The 20,106-nt window shown below is 51.6% G+C and overlaps 2 protein-coding genes across 7 annotated transcripts in view; one reads left to right on the top strand and one right to left on the bottom strand.

Annotated features, from left to right (window-relative positions):
• The window catches only part of LOC116433441 (uncharacterized), a 102,524-nt gene that overhangs the window by 15,073 nt on the left and 67,345 nt on the right, over nt 1-20,106 (top strand). The window lies entirely within an intron of this gene.
• The window catches only part of Dop1 (dopamine receptor, D1), a 48,332-nt gene that overhangs the window by 13,045 nt on the left and 15,181 nt on the right, over nt 1-20,106 (bottom strand). The gene's annotated exons all lie outside the window — the stretch shown is intronic.

Below are 20,106 nucleotides of genomic sequence, written 5' to 3' on the forward strand. Positions count from 1 at the left end.
AAGTCGCTTTCCATAAATATCCCAGAAACCAAAGAAAGAATATGCACGTAGGGGAAGAAACTGTATCTGTTAATTACTAAGGAGACAGCTTAAACTCTAAAAAGAAGATAAGCTCGAGAAGATTGAAAGCCAAAATCAATCGAAAGCTCACTATTTGCAATTCAAATGTTTCCAAGTAGGTTAAGTGTACTACATGCATTTACATATTACCAAACTTCATCGTGTACACATCTTAACAGCCAGCCAATTTTAATTCTACATTGAAGAGTATTCTTCTCTTTCCAATGCTAGCGAAAGCAACACGGACTTGTACTAAATAAGTCTTAAAATGCGAGACGCCGTACCGATGCGAAGATCGCGTGCATCGCGAGGAATGTCGCATAAAAATTGCGCCGGCTACCGTTGCGAATGGTAACACCGAATGTTTCTTTTACATTAAAGAGTAGTCTTCCCGACGATACCAAAAACGGCACCGAATTCTACCGAGCAAGCCCGACGCGCGCGACTTTATCCGGAGAACGTGTTTCACCTTGTTTGGGAGGCAAATACCCCATAGTGCGCCGCACACATTCACACTAGCAACGGCGGGATTATGCGACGCCTACGATTAATACGGCAGGCATTCGACGCGCCCCGCAGCGAGCCCGCCTAAGATATTTAAGTGCCCCCGTTGGCCCACGACGCCGGCAGCGGCACACACGCGAGCACCCACACCGACGAGCGCCGACTAATTAATTCGAGGATACCGGAAATCCTCGCGCGACCCGTTATCCTCGTTCGATCCAGCTTGACGCGGCCAATCGATGACGAGGGAGCGTCGCGCACGCGATCGACCCTCGTTCGCGGCGACTTCTTTCCCTCGGATCGATTCTCTTCGTCGACCTTCTTAACGCTCGATTCACGGAACCCGCCGATTTCACGGGCGTCGAATGTTTTAATCGATAAAATCGAATGTTTTACGCCGGTACGCGTCGCGAAACGTTCCGTAGCTGCGATTCTCGCGATTTATAGACAGCTAGTCTCCTAGAAACGATAGAATCAAGTTACCTTCGAGTTTCCGAGTTTTCGTTAAATACTAACGTGTATCGTTGGTCTCGCTGCTTCGACGTGAATCAAAGAAACACTCGAGAAACAGGGAGCCCGAACGCCGCTGTATTTGCTTTATCAACGAGTCGAAAAGGTGCCGATCTTCCGGAAATCCGTGAAAGTTCCTCCGAAAGTCCCGGCGAATCTTATCTCCGCGAGTGTACAAGTTCGACAGTGGTGAAGCGATCGTCGCCGAGCGAGTTATCTCGATCGGAGACGGGTCGATTCAGTTCATCCGCTCGAATTCGATAATCCCCGGCCGGCAGACGGAGAAAGTGAAACGATCGTGCATCGCGGCGGCCTCTCGACTCGAATCGAACGCGATCGACGAGGAGAAACTCGACCCAGTAACTTCTGCCGGGGCACGGCCCTCGTCGAAATCTCGGCGGCCATTAATCGTTCTCGTTTGCCGCTGTTAAGACGATTCTCAAAGATAAATCGAACGAGCCCGGGCTCCCCTCTCGAGGTCCCCGGCGCGGAACGAAGACCGCCCGCTTAATTAAGGCGGCGACCCGGCCGCGGACTTATCAGCGGGCAAACGGACGAACGATACAATCCGCTCTCCCTCGAACGCTGATAATTAAAATTCCTTAATTAACGGCCGGGCCGTTAAAATCGCCGGGATCTCGCCGTGAACGGCGGGGCCGGCTGGGAGGAGGGAGGGAGAAAGAAGCGGCGGGGTTCGCGCGGAACGGTGAAACTTTCGCGGGGCTCGCCGCCGAACAATTAATACCATTACCTCTGCGGAGGAAGCTGCCGATCGAAGTTCCATCGAACTCTCGTTACGGCGAGACGGCGCGCGCGATGAAAACTGAATTGCTCGGGCGCGACTCGTCCGGCTGCTTCCCATCGGACCGGATACTCCGCGCGAAGTTCATTGTTTTAATACGCGTCCGATCCCGAGCGAACTTTCTCGGATTCCGTTGTATCGCTTCGGACTTCGCGGAAAAGTTCGAGCTGCGGGCAGCGTCGCGAGCGTTCCGATCGGAACGGTCGAAGGGCTGCGAGAGGTTTCGAGGCGAGGAACGGTGATTCGATAACGGTGATCCACTCGTTTTAAGTTACTTGGCTGTGGGGAAGGCGAGAAGAAAGGACGAGGGCAATGAAGAAGTCGGAAGACGAACGATCGCTCGATTAGCAACGGTACCGCCGCGCTGGAAGTAACGATTGCGTGGAAAGAGCCACTTCGTTCCCGAGGATACCGGACGGAGACGCTCTTCCGGTCGATAAACGCGGATGTAATTGCCGTGTCACGTCGCGGGCGTCGCGTAAGAAGCTCCCTCGGACTCTTGTCCGGAATACGTGTCGCCGATCGACTCCCGATGATCGACGCCCGGGATCGATCTCGGCTTTCGCGGCCTTATGCTTTTATTCGTCGTCCTGCAGCGCGTCTGCTGCCCTCGTAAAACCCCCGAGTGCCGAGCCACGCCGCCGTTACACCCGGGACAGCCCGGTTGCGTAACGTTTCTCCCGGTGCTCGAGTCCCTTCGACTTCCGCTTCCACCCTCCACTCGGAGGAATGGAATTCGAACACGTCAGATAGAAAACCGAAGGTTGCTAAGCTAAGTAGCCTCTGGTATACAAAATGATTTCCAATTGAGAAATCACAATCTGCCAATAAATCCCGTCGCTCTGTTTACACAACGTCGGAATCGAGACGCGAAATGTCCATTGTTATTTGAACAACTCCGTAATATCGCTGCGCCGTGATCGAAACGCAACCACTGTGTGCTTAACTCTGTACCTTACAAGTCTCGTCTGAAGCATTGCTTTCCGTCGCTTTCCCTCGAGTCGTTCGTACACCGTATTTTCGCGAAGATCGATCACCGGGTTCGAAGGAAATTCCACGAGCAACGGCGTCCTCGTTCGTTAGTCGAAATTCGAGCTCGGTCTCATCAGTTTTTGCCAGCCAGGACTTTTCGTCTTATCTCCGAGCGGTCGCCGTGAAAAAGGAGGCGTCGAGGCTCTGCGGGATCAAGATTGTTGCCAGTATCTCCTTACCATCGGCGATTCGTCATGGACGTCTAGTTAAGGTTGTCTCTTAGAGGCTAACTTTTGCTCGAGGAATCGAGTGGCTGTCAACGAAAGCCACCGCTTTAACCTTTCAGCCACGGCGGGACTGGTAGTCGCGAAGCTATACCCCTGTACGACAAGGTTTCACAAGGTCTGCGTATCGGAAACGTAATATCGCTGCGATTCGAGACTGACGGAACCGTCTGCTGTGCAGTTACGTTAGACTAGGCTATAACGCAACTATCGACGACAAAGAATTGTGCTAGTGATTGACACTACAGTGGCACAATTTTGTCATGGATATTTGTCCAATCCAACGTAATCGGGTAATTCCATCAGCAAATCGTGAACGGTCAAGTTAAACGTACTCTTCGATGCATCGATTATCGCGGCAACGCGCGAAAGCGAGCAGCTTCCGTTTCGACTAGCTGTTTAGACGGAAAAACGCGCCGGAAACTCGGAATTCGGGCGGTTAGATTGCGAACGGGACGAGGGAGCAGCGTTTCGAGAGCGGCGGTGTAAAAATTGATTTTCCTTAAAGCGGCGCGCACCAGGCGCAACGTTTATCGATCACGCCTCGGAGCGGCGGTCGCTTTATTTTGAGCGCGGCGGCCGCGGCCGGTTCGATGGATTCCGATACACGCGATCCTCGTCGCGGTTGATGAAACGCTCCGCGCAATTGCGCACGGAACCGCGGCAGAGGAGCGACACGCTCGGCCCCCGATCGGTATTCCAATTTTGCGTGACGATCGATCCCGCGCGACGTCGCCGCCACGCCGTCCGCGCCGTCCACGCGAAAAAAATAACACCTGACGGTCCGTTGTTGCCGCCCGCCCGCCGGCGAAACGCGCGTCGCGTCGGCCGACGTGCGGACGCGGTTACGCGACTCGTCGTTTCGCCGTTAACGTTCAATTGGCAGCCGTTCGGCAATTCTCCGCTAGCCGAAAGCTCGCTGACGCGACTCGGCGACCGTAACTTCGGAATTGGACGCGTCGGAATATATTCCCTGTCACTGGTTCTCGTCCGTTTCTGCGAGTCGACGCGAATTTCCGTCGGGAAGTTCTCGAAGAGAGTCGGCTTCGCGAGGGTTTCCTGTAAAATCAATCGCGACTCGATAATCCATCGGAAACGAAGACTAATTTCCGAGGAATCGCGCGAAGTCGAAGATTCCTCGGAGACAGCGGCGGCCGCGAATAAGGATGAGCAGCTGGAAATTGTTTGATCGACGTCGCGTCGCGTCGTTTCCCGTCGCGATGCACGTGTTATCGGTCTCCGCGGAAATCGGGGAAAAAGCGATCGCGTTCCCTTCGATTATCGTTCGAGCGTTTCCTCGGGAGACCGAATTCAAGTGAAAGATGCAGCCTAAGACGTGCAACGAAATTCTCTCGGCTTCCGCTTCGTTTCCTAAACAATGGGCTCGGAAAGTCCGTTCGCGAGTAGAACGGCTGGCTTTGAAACGCGATCCTGTAAAACGCCAACCGTGAAATTCCGCGGTTGTCAGCTTCGAAATTGTGAACCGCTCGCAGCTGTCGGACGAGGCGTTCATTGAAATAATCGGGAGGAAGATAATCCCGTCGTGCGGGGGGAGTAATCAGGAGGATAATCCCGCGGATTCGAGCCGGCGATTGTTCGTGTTTCCGGGGGAAACGCGGTACTCCCGAGAGGGAACGGCAAAATTGGCGGACGAGTGTAAAAATGCGAGATAATTCCGCCGCGGAATCTATTGCGGCCGCAGTTCGGCCGTGAATCTCCTGAGATCTGACGGAGAGTGACACCGTTAAACGTATTATACGGCGAGCCGCGAAGTGTCCATTACTCTTCCGAGCACTAAAAACGCGAAGAGATGTGCGCTCGCGAAGCGTTGAAAATAGTTGCGATAAGATAAGCTGAATAAGACTACTGCTAGTTAACGACTATGGGGACCCGTCGATCCGATGGATAATGAATTCTTGAAACATTACTTCGCAAGGATTTGACTCTGTTCTTGAAACTCTAATTTCTGCGAGCGATCCAAACGAAGTCTTCTGGGAAGAATCAAGTGTACAATAAACGTCCGCGAATCTGCGTTAACAAACGTTCCCATTCATCTTTGAGAACGAGGATACTCGATCGGCCTCGCGAAAAGAACGACAACGCTTCGTTCGCTCGCCGGAGCTTGCATCGGCGCGGATTCGCATCGACAAACACGTTATTTCCGGAACTCGTTGGAACCTAATCGCGAATTTCCGGTCGCCAATGTTCCACTCGGACAATCGGAAGCCTCCCGATGACCTCTCGCTCCTGATTCGACGGCGCACGGCCGTTCTTCGCTTCGCGACCGGCCGTAGCCTGGAAAAAGCGATCAGGCGAATTTCGAAAACGTTTCCCGGTTTTTCCGCGAGCTGGCAAGCTCGATTCCCATTAGCCCGGGCCGGGGTAAATAACGAGTCGCAAATATCGCGCGTTTCATGCGCTTTAAACCAATAATAAACATTCGTTTGCCGTTGAAAAGGGGGAACGGGAATGGCGAACGATCAGCGGCGCCATTAGCGTCCGGCACTCGCAGCCTGACAAATGAAATCTCGCACGCGGGGCACGCGTGTGCTCGATCCCCGGGGACCGAGTCCCTTCTCCCTTCGCGCCGCGAGTCCCTAAAGGTCGCCGGGAGAATCAGCCCGTGGAACGATCGCCTTTTTCCGCCACGGGTAACGCTAAATTAACGCGGGATTTCGTTACGCTCCGCTGCGATTAACCCTTCGCGCTCTCAGGTTCTTCGCTCCTTAACCCTTTGAACTCTGTAGGCTCCACTATTGCGCCAGTTATAATATTGAATATTTCAATCAGAGAAACTACCCTAAAATTATTAGATCTTCCACGCAAATTTTCTACTGAGAGGGAAAATAAAAGATCTGGATACTATAAAAATTAGTTGCAGTCGCTGATAGATTACAGAACTGGAGTGCTAAGGGTTAACCCCTTCGGTCAGAAATTATTTTTTTCCAAGTCCACTTGAGTCTTTGATCCTCGACGAGTTAACGCGACAGAAACAAATCGGTTCGCCGGACCACCGAATCCCGTCGATCTCCGTACTCGAAGCCTCGTTCGACCGAAGATCCAATTAACGGCCCTCTCGAACGCCGACCCCTCAGGATCGAGACGCAAATGACGCTTCTTAATTCGGCAGAGGGACGGAGGGACATTTTCCGGGAAATCCTCCTGATCCGAGGGACAATTGGACGGACACCCGTCGGCACTTTTTCTCGTTTCCCTTTCCATTGTCCCTCCCCATTGTCGTGTACTCCCCCGCCGGGCTGCCCTGTTTATCTCTCTCGCCGCCGCTTTTCTTCTCCCTTATCTGTCCCTCCGGAGAGGATACCGTACGTGTTATCGATCTCCGGCGCACTCGTCCGCCCCGGCGTAAGCCGGCCAGCCGTGACAATCTTCCCAACGAGATCCGGCGAGTTCGGCCGGAGCTCTCCTCCGCAACGCGGACCGTCCGTCCGACGCAACTTTCGACCGCGTCTCGCTCGTTCCGCGGTAAACCGAGGATCTAGCCGGGACATTCTCATTCGCCGACCGGGAACAATCGAATTTCTATCCTGCCTGTCCGCCTGATCGCCGAGGAAACATGTTCCAAGCGTAACTTCATCGAAATCGCGTTAATTTCGAGCGAGAACCAGTCGAGATCGAAGACGATTTCGCGTTCCTCTCGTTTCCTCTTCTGTTCTCTTCCTTCCTGCCGCTCGATAGAAGGAAATTCACCGGATGAAGGATTCTTTTCTCGATCTCGGAGAGTCCCCCTTCAATCGCGTTCCTTCCGTGCCATCGAGAACGATCGAGTTCGGCCGGAGTTGGTTAATTTTCTGAGCGGATGCGCCCCGCCAGCGGCCACTGAATAAATAAGCGCGCGGCCGAAATATCGGAAGTTTCAATGGGCTTTCTCGAAGTGCATTATGTTCTTCCCGCTCCGGCGTAATATCAATTTGTCAAGCTAGGGCCTCCATTAACGGAAACTTCGGAGGCCCGTCCCCGAGGCTGTGTTTTCGCCGCTCGTTCCGCCGAATCGGACGGTGTCGAACGGCCGTCGGATCGCTGCCTCCGAATTCGAGAATAAATATATTAATATCGTTATTAATAACGCGGACGCTCGGTCGGCGCGCGATCGCCGCAAACCGATTGCGGTCGGAATCGGATTCCGCTGCCGAATTCAATCGAACTCGTTCCGCCCGCCGATTAGAATCCACGGGGATTAATCGGCCGCGAGTTCGACCCGCCGGCCGTTCGGGCTCTTTTTTAATCGAGTTTCGGCGATCCGCTCTCCTCTGCTCGACTCGGATCGATCCCGTGCGAGGCGCGAGCCGTCCGCTTCAAGGCGTCCGACGGCCGTTGCGGTCTCGCCGCGTTGTTCCGTGCACGGTAATTCCGGCGAGATCGTTGTCTGTTAATGACGTTCCGTCGCGTGACGCGTGTGTCTCGCGGCTTAACGTATCGCTGACCAGATGTTTCGTCGGTCGCCGTGCTCGCTCGCTCGAATATCTTCGGCCCGTTGCTGCTTCTTGTACGACCCGATGCCGTTTTCGAGTTGATAGCTTCACGGACATTTCTCGTACTCCGTCATCTACACTTTGGTATAGTTCAGTAAAGTTTACTGTTAAGAATACATACAATTAAGCAATAACCCCCACCGTCCCGTTTGTGATCGTGGAAATTGCAGGTTTGAATGTCTACGTCGATCGGTGGCTTAACACTGAGTCAGTTTTCAACAATTTCCAGCAATGACGGCATCGTTGGCCAGTTTTCACAATCCGACTGCAATTTCCGACCTTGTAACTCGAGCCTTGCTCGAGGATAGCCCCCGCGAAAGCATATTTCGTCGTGAGCTCGCGGAGAATCGTCTGTTTCCCCATAGTCGCGTGAAACGCTCGTTTTATTTCCCACGCGAATTTCGTTGAGCCTACGTCGGATATTTCCGGCTTCGGCCAGCCTCGATTCCATAACTTCCGGGAGAGCGGGTGTGTGTATAACTGCAAATGTAACTGCGAGCGCGCCTCCGTGTGCCCGCTCGCGAGGCTGTGTTTGGACAAATAGATTCCTAATTACACATAGAAGGCGGCGTATCGCGTTCGCGTTTTCGGTCAAGCGATTCGAGGTCGGCGGAAACGATCGCAGTACCGCGGAACGGTATTGTTGCTATTAAAACCAGCCCGGAGAGGCAATCTTCCCTTCAATTCCGCGGAGCTCGCCCCGTTCCGCGAGAGTAAACCCGCTGCCACGGTATTTCCCCGAAGTAAAAACTATTTCTGTTTCTCGAACGGTTTCCCGCGGTCCGCGTCCGACGAACACTCGAAACTCTTGTCTCCGATCGAGGATTCTCCGGTCGGAATTCGCCGGAATCGAGAGGCAGGAGAAATAATACGCTTCCGACTAAGAGAATCGAGGCGACCGTGAAATCGAGGCGAATCGTCTTTCGAATCTCCTTTGAACGGAATCCGCGGTTCGACCGCGCGCACGTTCGCTCGAGGAAATCAAATATTTGTGGCGAAAAGAGCGCGGGCAATTTAGCCCTTTGCGCTGGAAGCTGTTTTCCGCCGGCAGTGCCGGCAGCTCGACGCAATTTGCGCGTGAAAGGAGTAGACGCGTTTTGCTGGTCTTTCATCGATTACGAATGCAACCGTTATGTTTGAGTTGCTCGGAAGCCAATGTGGTTAATTGCGCGGAAGGAAAATTCGAGGAGTCAATGTTGCCGCTTCTGAAGTGATTGCGCAACGTGTTCGGAAGCTGTCGAAAGAAGAAAGAGGAAGCTGTATACAGAAATTTCAGGGTACTTTATGAATTCAACGAATTTAACCCTTTGCACTCGAACGTTTTCCACTGGAAATACGCAACACTTTCTGATAGAAATCTTCCTTGAAACTAATTAATAGGAAACATATGTGAACTAAGAAGGAAAGTTATTTTATTTCAATATTCCACGTAAATTATAAGACTTTATAATTTTGCTGTATCAAATCAAGCGGTGCAAAGGGTTAAGAATGCTCTTACAATTTCACTGTCTTACCGATCTCTTGGTATTCGGGTAATCAAGTAATTTGCAGCTGAAAATGTCGAAAATCGTCAGGGTTTAAAACAAGGGAGACTCGAGAGCTCGCGAACGCCGCTGAGAAGCTCCCTGCTCGAAAGGTTCGCGGTTCCCGGGATTTTACGCCAGCGTCGCAAATTTCCGAATTACGAGCGGAGAAGTTTCGTCGGCGAGCAAAGAGGACGCGGCGGATAAAGCGGGAGTCCCCGGTCGAATAAAGAAACCATCCTCGTTCGAAAGTAGCCTGGAAATTAGATTCTCTGCCCCTGTTTATTCTGGCGCGGCCCGGCGCGCTCCGGCACGTACCGTTTTCGGCGGCGCGATAAAGGACCTCGCTTCGAATTGCTCCGGAAATATTGTCACACTCGACACGCTCTGTCGTTATTTGGTTAGCCCTCTTCCGAGGCCCGCTTCCATTATCCGGCCGAGCCGGCTCGGCGGTCGCGGATCGCCCGTTCGAAGAGTCGACTCGATAATATCCCGCGATAATCCGCGGGATTTCGTGCTTTGGAAATCCTCCGCTTCGAGGACACCGCGGATTCGCCGACGGAGCGGCCGAGTGTCGTCGCGGAATTAAAAGTGAACCTCCCGCGGAGAATTTCCGAGCGTATTTCCCCTGCCGCTGGATTCCCGAGCAAACAACGGCAATCGATCCGGAGATAATTTCGCGCGACGTTCGGGAGTCCTCTGTTTCGGTCGACGCTGGGATGACTCGGTAAACAGGGCTCGAGCAGTCGGGAACCGACTTCATTATTCCGCAGAGAAGTTGCGCGGAAATCTCGGAACGCCGCGCAACTGTCCGACGGAAGAAACGTCCTTAACCGGCGATTCCCGCCGGCGAAAAGCGCGTCGAATCGCATCAAAAGCGCCTGACTCGTAACGTGGTCGCGTTTTCACCGCGATCGTTAAATAAATGCGCTCGTAATGCGCGTTCGCGGGGACGGGCCGCACCGCGAATAAGTAAATAATAATGGCGGCAAATGGATGGACAAACCAGGCGACGATTATTTTTTCGCTGTTGGGGCGAGATATCGACTGGCCGCGGGACCGCGGCCGGCCGAATCGGGGAGAGGCGCGCTGATAATGGAGAATCAAATATTTATTCGGCAGCGGGACCGTCCGTCGCCGGGCGGCGTTCATTTTTCACGCGGCGTAATTCGATTCGGCCGCTGAAATATTTCCTGCGTCCCCTCGCAGTGGTTTCGCGACGCGCCCTCGGGAAGAAGTTTCCGCGCGACCCGAAAGCTCCCGGCGAGTTTCCCGTTTCCGCTGTAACCGCGCGGCTTACGGAGTTCCTTTGAACTTTCTGTTATTAATTAAAAAGTCCGCCGCGGAACGGCGCGAATAAAAACCGCCGCGGACGTGTCGGTTTGCGGCGGTTCCGAAGAAACGGAGTTCGATTTCCATTGGACGCTGCGAATTAACGCTCGCTGATCGCCGGACCTTCCAGATTGCTCGAGGACAATCGCGTTGAGGGGATCGATGTCGAGTGAAAGTATTTAGCATCGCGAGCAGGTAGAGAACCGTGTATCGCGAATGCTGAGATTATAGGCGAAGGATTAAAGGATTCTTTTTAGAATTTCCGAAATTTTTCGTTCCCTTCGCGTCAACTCGCGTTTTCCCGTCCGAATCGGAACGACTCCGCGATTTCCAGCGTCGAGAACGCTCGACAAACCAATCGCGTCGACGATTACTCGGGAAAGTGCCGCATTCTTTTAGCAATTATTTATTTGCCGTTAAACCGATTGCCGCGTCCGGCGATCTCCTGATCCGAGTCTGGAGTCGCAATCTCCGAGAGAAGAGCAGTTCGATCGAGAATCGAGTCACGAATGATCCCGATAATGAGAAACAAGAAACTCGTCGCGAACGGCTGGACGACCGTTCGTCGGGGCTCGTTTTTCCAGTCGGAAAATGGCCGTCGATAGGCTTCGAACGTGGGAAGAGCGAGCGAAGGAGCGAAGCTTCGGACGACGCGTAGCCGGCCCGGCTCGCGGCGAATGGAAGGGCAACCGTCCGGAAAATTAGCAGCCGGAGCGGCGGGAAATGTGTGCACCGGGGAAAACCCTTCCGATCCGCATTTTTCGTTGGGAGTTCGACGGGAAGCGTTTCGCGACGGTTATCGATTGACCATCGACGACTCCCGAACCGACGAGAACCAGCCGAGATCCCGACGGGATCCCGATGAAAGGAAGATTCTGACAGAAAGACCGATCGGATGGGAACCGCCAGGTTCCAGCGTTGCAGAATACGTTAATTTCGGACGAACCTTCGAAACCATTTGATCTCCACCAGAGAACGATCGCGAAAGAGAACCGAAAAGTTCCATTTCCGGGCGGCGAGCTTTTAAGCGGGCGCGCTGAAAATTGCACGGCCCTTCGAAAACGGCTTAAGTCATTTTTCACTGCGCGGAGATCAAATGTTTGCGAAGATAGGTCGCATTTTACAACGCTGGAGCTCGCTGGTTTCCACCTGATGGGTCTGCTCTATTAGAATCTTCTCCCCGGATTACCGAGACGATACAGGAATTATTCAGGGAAACCTCCGTGCTCCGACCGAAATGTCCCGCTTGTTCTCTCGCTCGGGAGTCTCGGGGCACGAGAGGGTCCAGTGGCGTAATTAAAATCCTTTAATTGGGAAAAAATCAGCTCGCTCGCCCGCTCGCTAATGGGATTGCGAGAAGGACGCGCGCGCCGTGGACGAGAATTTGTTACTCCGGGACCAGCCGTTTTTACTAATTAACAAGTCGAACGCGGGGTCATCGATAACTCCTAACCAAATCGAATTACGGCGATTCGTTCGAGCCAAACGACCGCCCGGAAATGTTCCGAGTTTCCGAATAGTTGCGCGCCGAACGACGCTCGACGAAGCGATCGCGAGGAGGATAACGAAACTCGATCGAGTTCGGTGTATTTTTCGAATTACGCGGCCGGCGTCGACCGAAACCGGAATCTCGGCGTGAAAGGATGCGCGGCCCGGTCAATGAAATTTCCATTAACACGGCGGAGCTAATCTGCGCCTCGATAAACTTTTCCATTACGCGAAGAACCATCTGTTTCGAACAACGGGACGACGGGAGATTGGATGTACCCGTCGCCGAGCCGGGTTTTCGTTCCCCTTATGCTAATACCGAGCCGCCGAATCGCGTTAATTGAAACGGCAGGACGGAACGGGTGACGATCAAGAATCTATAACTCCGCCGCTGCTTTATATATTTTAATTGAATCCGGAGGGGTCGATCGTTACGACAGAGTCCCTCTGCTCTGGTAATTTAAACGGCATTAAAACACTGGCGGCTTATTCGCTTATCAAATAAGCTGAACTTGTAACCACTGCTTTATTCGGTATCAGTTACCGAGAAGTGTCCTTGATAATTCGCGCGGTTATCCGTTGGCTTTGGACGTTGATAGCAAGAAAGAAGCAAATGAGGAACGGGTTGTGTCCTATTGTAATGCAATCGTTTGAGTCGTCGGAAGCCAATGCGATTCTGTCGATGTTTCGATATTGTCTTTTTTCGAAATCTTTATGGAACGAATAATATTCTCTTTAGTTATCAACCCTTTGCACTCGGAAGTTTTCCATTAGAAATATTTTAACGTCTCCTGATGAGATAGGAGGGACAAAGCTATTTTGTTTGAATATTTCTCAAATTGATGCATTGCACGAAGATTAATATTAAGTATCAAATTTTATGGTTTTACTGTATGAAATCAATTGAGTCAGAGGCGCCTCTCGAGTGCAAAGGGTTAAAGGATCCACTTTCTTCGTTTTTCCTACGTCGGAAGCCCTTCTTACAGCCTCTGAATATCTATAATAATCCTAGAAGTCAAACCTCGAATTCTCTCAATTCCTCTTTTACAAACTGAACCGTCTTCAAACAGAATTGTCTTCCGACTCGTTTCTCTGTCAAATAATTCACATCGCTAAAATCGACGTTTGATCGTCCCGCGCCGGTTGGCAGAGCGAAAACTGTACCGCCGTATGCCGGAGTAAAGTTTCGGGTCGTTTTGCTCGCGGCTCGTCCTGTTTACCATTTCAGGACCGTGTCCGGGCCGCCAGCAATTTTTAACGGCGCGTCCAACTTCGTCCGAGCTGTCAGCAATTTTTAGAACCGCGCCGGGATCGCTCGGTTTCATTCGTTTACCGGACACGGGATCAATCGACTCCGAAAAATCCATTTCCCCGGAACGCGTTAAGAACGTTGCATTGTTTTCGGCGGGCGGACTGCGTAAAACCGCGTCGATTTATCCACGCGCGGCCGCGTCGCAGCGTGCAGCACAACGGCGGCGTACACTTAACTCGTTTGGTTTGATGACAAAGGACTTTGGACGGCGCAGTCGTCGGTCCGATTGTTCATCGTTTAATTAAACGGCAGAAAGTTGGCGCGAGTTAAACAGCGCGGTTTGGAGACGCGGTTCGCGGGGAGCACGCGCGCGCTCCCTCCCCGTCGACCATAATCCGGTTCGCGTAAATTCTCTCGAACGCAATTTATCGCGTGACTCCCTTCCGATCGCGTTTTTCCCTGTCAATTGTAAAGACTACGGGCTTACGGGGCATCTATTGGATTGAATTAATTGTGTACGATTAGTTACTCGGGTCTCCGGCTTTTTAATTACCGTGGAGGCTTAGAGATCGGCTTAGAGACTGCTGAACCTACTGTATTTGATTTCATACAGTGCAACTAAGAAATTTGTTATTTAATATTGTACCTTGATTTCTCTTCGAGTTAGTTTCACGAAATGTTGTCTTTATCTCATTAGGAAATCTTGAAATATTTCTAGTGAAAAACCGAGTGCAAAGGGTTAACCCTTTAACTACTATTGCCAAACACTCAGTTTCTCTTGTCTCTGTTGACGAGGTAATATTCTACAAATCTTCAAATTTCGGTTCGCCCTTTTGCGTGTCGATACTTGGGGGCCTGAGAGATAGTCCAGGCCCATCGACTAATTTATGACCAAGGGGACCACCAGGTCACGTACTCGTCCGAAGAGTTTTCCTTTTTAGAAAAGCGTTGAGGAAAAGCAGTTAGTCGCCGTTCGTTAGAGCCACATCGCGTAATAAATATATTTAACCTGACTTCGGACTTAGTTTTTATTTTAGCCCTACAAAATCTACAATAAAGGCAAACCTACAATTATCTACGAATATTCTTGAAAGTGATTCGTCGAAGATTTCTCGACGAGGGAAGCGAATGACGCACGCGCTCGTCGGAACGAGCAGCGATTCACGGTCGCGGAAGCGTTCCTCGTCGGCTTGCCGATCCGCCTATCGGTCGGGCGTAATCAGCGAGCGTTCCCGATCGAACGTGCCTCGCAGCCCGATACCGCGAGGATCCACGGTGCGTCCTCCGTCACAAATTTCGGGTACTCGGCCTGGTTCGACGCGACCGCCGTTCCGGACACTGATTAATTAATGGTCGCCGACGGACGACCTAACCCGTGTATCCCCGCAAAACATCGGGGCTTTTCGCCTCGGCTTGCCGCGTCGCGGCAGTATTACGCTCCCGGAAGATCAAAGAAACACGTCGACCCCCGTTAACGGACCAATTTCATCGGTATACAGCGCTGTACGTTGACTTCCGGTCGATCGTTAGTCTTCCGGTCGTTTCCTCGTAACGAAAATATTTCCACGGTAGAAACGAATCGTAGTCCCGTATCGAAGTCGTTCGAACGTTAACACCGCGACGAGATAACGTCAACCCTCTATGGGCTGACTTTTTGTTCGCGGTTATCACAAAATCTATGCAGAGCAAAATTAATAAATATCCACACATGAATACGAGTTAACAATGTACTCAATAGTTTCAATAATTTCATCAAACGAGTATACTTTGTAACTTCCAAGCTACAATGACGCGAAACTTTCACGCCTGAGCGTATGAAAATTTAAGTTAACCGATTACTTAATTTGACTCACCACTTCGAGTGCAAAATGAAATAAATCAACAAGATTCCAATATACTGACATGCGACCTTAAAGTTACATGGGTTTACAGAGGGTTAATGCGACGAACTCGGATAATAATCGAACGACTCGAAGATACTCTGGCGAGCGTCTTTTTTCACCGTCGGTGGCCCCCGGTTCCACTTTGCGGCGCGTCTCTGTGCAATTTCGCCCGATCGGCCGCGCAATTAGAGCCGGAAGTTCGCCCGCGGCCCGGTTTATTCGATTAAACTCGCTCGAGCGACGGATCCTGCGCGATATCCCGGCCCGGATGATTTACAGACCCTCCCGACCGAGCGGGCCGACCGGACTCGGCCGAATTGCCAATTAATCCGTCATTTACACGGTAACAAAGTGCACCGCCGTGTAAACACGTCGCGTTCTTCCAGCGGAATTTAATCTTCGAGGAGAGTCGGACGGCCTCGACTCGAATCGAACGCTCTTTCGCCGATCGTTCGCGATTAACGGTTCGAGGGAGCGGACGGGAGCTCCGGATACGCCGAGCTCGCGAAACAGTCGATCCGGTCGAGCAGAGCTGCGGGAATCCCACGCGAACAGCGGGAGCGGAAAAGTGCGATGTGTCTCGACGGTTTCCTTATTCCAGGGCGCACCTTTGTCCGATAACTGAACTGTCGCACCAGAATGACCGGTTTCGATTTGTTTCCTTCCCGATTATCGATACCTTGGAAGCATTGAGTATTTGAAATGAACTTGAGAATGAACGGCTTCGCTTGAATAATATACTGAACGTCCGAAGAAAATAATCTATTGCCACAATTTTCATAGGGATTACGTGTTAGCACGTTAAGCGCCATGTCAGCCACTGGTGACTGACGCTTCTGAATGACTAAACAATCGTAACATACAAGACAACCGATGTGAAATAAAAATGTTTAATGAGGCAACTAAGTTGATAATACGCAAACGTTGCAACGCCGAACAATTCATAAGTATTCCTACTTTTCCTACAAAAGACAAACTCTATGGGAAAACGCTTAAGATTTTCGTGGTTAACGTGTTAACCCAGTGCAGTCGAAAGTTTCTCGCTAGATGCGTTCAACATTTTCCAATGAGATATATACGGCATTCTTTGAACTACTAAAGGAACACACATATGTTAACGAAGCTATATTGTTTCAATATTCCGCATGTAGTTCCAGCGTTAATTCCCTGCGACGTCCGTGGACTAAAGAGCTCGCGTTCAATTGAAATTTCAGCGAGCGAGTCGCGTCGGTTTCACGGAGTTTCGCGTCGGTCCCCGTGGAAGACCGCTCGTCCGGGGATAAGGAAGTCCCGCGGGAAGCTGCGGCGACCGCACGCTGGTTCCCCGCCGGGAAATCCGCGATAACGCTTCCGAGAGGGACGAATTGAAAGGAAACGTTCCACGAGAGGGACTCGGCCATCTTTCTCTCTTCCGCGATTATCTCGATCGGATAGCGGCCGATCGGATCACCGCCGACGATCTCCCGCGAAGGGAGAGACCGTAAAACTCGGACCCAACGCGACAAGCATTCTCCGTCCGACGGAAAGCAGCCCCGACCGAACGTCGGGCGTTTCTTTGTGAAACCGCTGGACGATCGATTCGTTTGACGCTGGGTCGAAGGGCGGTCCCTTTTCCCCGAGACTCGCACTCACAGCTGGAAATCGACACGGTCGTAATGGCCGGCGAGAATTGCCGGCCGAATTCTACTCGAATTTGATTAATTCTACTCGCTGATAATTAGACGCCGTACTAGAGGCCGAGCGAAAGGCAACGGAGAACCGGTCCGCCTGCGACGGCGGCCCACGGGCCAGCGAACGATCGCTCGGCGCCGGTTACAGCAGCTCCGTGCTCGCGACAAACGAGCCCGTTAATGCTCTAATTAGCGCGGACATGCGCCCTCGGTCCCTCGCGCGCCCCGATCCCTCCGATTCCAGATTCCACGTTATCTCGCGCCTAATCGGTGCACCGCGCCGTGCAACGGCGGCCGACGGACCCGCGCTCGCGCCGATTCCTCGCTGGAACATCGAGTCGTGCTCGCTTCCTTTCATGGAAATGCGCGTTCGTATGGATTCGAGCGATATTAATTAACAGCGGCTCGTACCGTGAAATCGACTCGCGCGTTTAAATCTTCCCGAGGAGACTGCTGTCCTTTGAGCGATCGGACAGAAATCGGCGCGCGGTTCTGCGTTCGAAGTTGCGAATTTGCTTGCGGTGGGTCGAGCAGCGACGCGGCCCCGGATTCCGGCGAATAAACACCGGCTGCTGCTGCATCGGATTTCCATTTATACATGATAAATAAGGGCTCCCGTTGCGAGCTCGGATCCGACTGCGAATCCGCCGGCGAACGGTAGTTTCCTGGACTAAACTCGATAACTTAAAAAATACGACGGAGCGAAACGCTTCGGGCGAAAGATGCGAGGTACAGAGGTGAGCGTTTGGTCGCCGCCTCGCCGATCGATCATGGTATTTAACCCTTTGCGCGCGAGACCGGGTGAAACCGTTGAAAAGGATTCTCGTAAAACGGCCGCGTTACGCGTCGGAATCAGAGATTCTAGAGAAAGAAGGCTACATATCGCTCTCTTGTCGCTCGAATCGTTGAATTATTCATCCGCAGCTTTCGAATTGTAGATATCGAAGCTCCGAGTCTTCGTTATGGCGTCGCTCGACCGCGAAGGGTCACGCTCGGTTCACGTGCGTTTACCGAACAATATTCTCCTGTTCCTGAAAAAGTTGGCCTACTTCGCTTTCAAAGACTGGTTCGATAACAGTAATCGAGGCATACCCGCGCGATCAGATCAACATTTACAAAAGACTATTTTAACGAGAGATGATACGCGTGAAATTTGTCCCGTGAATCCGGCGGTAAATATTCATCGACGGAGCAGCGCGCTGAATCTACCAGCAGGGAGAAAAAACGAGCGGCAGCGAGTTTGAAAATTCAATTACGCGGCGGGAGATTAATCGGGATAATGCGACGCGTAATTCTCCGGCTCGTTCGCGAACGTCCGCCGGAAAATGGATCTTCCTCGGCGGAGGTGAACATCCGTTTCCGCCGAAACGGGGATTCGATGGGGAAAAGAAAGTTCGACGAGCGGACGCGTTCGCTCCCGGTCCGATCTCAATTACGCTCGTCGGTGGCCCGCTCGATTACTTTCTTTGCTCGGTAAACGAACTATCGCGGCCGCCGCCGCGGCCGCTCGAGGGGAGGAAAACACGGGGAAACCGTGGGAAACGCGGGGAATAAGCAATCTCGTGGCTCCCCGAAATATCCTCGGCAGACTTCGCCCTCCGTCGAAAAGAATTTTATTCCGAGTTTAAATCCACCCTTGTCTCCCCGAGTATTAGGTTCCCCGGTGACGTACAGCGTAACGTATCTCGGCGGCTGGCGCCACCCTAAAGCTTCCTCTCGCGTCACGTCCCGGCTCGCGGCTTGTAAAACGAACGAAATCTGTCGCAGCCGTGACACCGGGTAGACCCGGCCCACGCTCCGAGGGCTGGCGGATAGCGATGGCCCCCGGAATAGTTTGAATCGCTTCGAGATCTCGCTCTTCTTCACAGTGGATAACTAAACTTAAATCAGCGTCACTCCGGAACTAAACGCTCCGCGCGTAGACTACAAATGAGGAGCGGAGTCGCGTATTCGAGAGTTGCCACATCGTTTTTCGAATGCTTATTTAGTAGGTCGAGCTTAGAGGCACGTCTGCGAATCGCCGTTTCGAAGCTACGCTCGGCGACGAGGGAAGCACTGGAGAAACAGCATGTTTTCAACTTAGAGACTATGTTGTATTGATCGATTTTCGATATTTTAATCGTTTAACGAGAATACCGAGTTAATGTATTTGACGTTTATTGTTAGAAGGAAGACACGTGTTTCGCGTTGTACAGTGAAAAGTGATAAATCAGAGTTTACTTTTCATAGAAATTAACCCTTTGCACTCGGAAGTTTCTCGGTAGAAATATTTGGACGTTTTCTGATGAGATAGACGACATTGTTTGAAACTAATTTAACAATTCACAGATATGTGAAGCTTTTAAGCTATTTTATTTCAATGTTTCACATTGAAGATAATTTTAACCCTTTGCACTCGAGAGGCGCCTTTCACATTTGATTTAACCCGACGAAATTATGAAATTTAAAATTCAATATTAAATCTTCTATAATGTATCGACACATGGAACATCGAAATAAAGTAGTTCCGTCGCTTAATTTATAAAAGGTATTCCTTTATATTATTTGTGAAAACTACCATTGATATTTCATCAGAAAATGGATATTTGTTGCGAAAAATATTCTCGAGTGCAAAGGGTTGATTTAAAATACTGAATATTCAACTTCATAGTTTCGCCGTATCAAGTGGTGACCGAGAGTCACCTTTCGAGTGCAAAGGGTTCATGAAATCGCGCAATGCGGTATCTCCTCGCCGCGCGGAGTGAAATTCGAAAGGTCGTCACCGATTTCCAAGCATCGAACGCCCGTATCGCGTCCTTCCGCGAAAACACGCGCGTGCACCGACGCCGTGCGATATCCGCGGCCTACCGGCCATTCCGGCGAGCATTATCGCGTCGGAACGCGCGGGCTCCCGCATCAACGGCCGACCATTATCGTTCGTCGTCCATTGTCGAGCGGGAAACAACGGCGCGACCAAGAAAGCGAACACAGTGCCGGCCACAAACGATTTTTCCACGTCTCCGTCGAACTGAAGGCGCAATTGCGGAGCACAGTTCGACGAAGTTAGATAATCAGTAGAATGAGAAGCGGACAGTTGAAACTTCAACAGTCAAACACTTAAAACTTCGAACATGCAAAGGGAATATCAATTTCACTAAATTCGATCTTACTTAAAACGCAGCGCCACTGAGATTGTCTCGATCGAAATAAGTCGAAACACGAATCGGACCAGTTTCACCTGTGATTAACAGAATTAAAGGTTCATCAGCAACCGAAACTAGTCCGATTCACATGGTGTTTCGACTCGGAGTTGAAGCAGAACAACTTTTCAGCTCGCCCTACACGAGGGTGTGAGCG

Source organism: Nomia melanderi, chromosome 13 (assembly GCF_051020985.1).
Source record: "Nomia melanderi isolate GNS246 chromosome 13, iyNomMela1, whole genome shotgun sequence".
NCBI lineage: Eukaryota > Metazoa > Arthropoda > Insecta > Hymenoptera > Halictidae > Nomia > Nomia melanderi.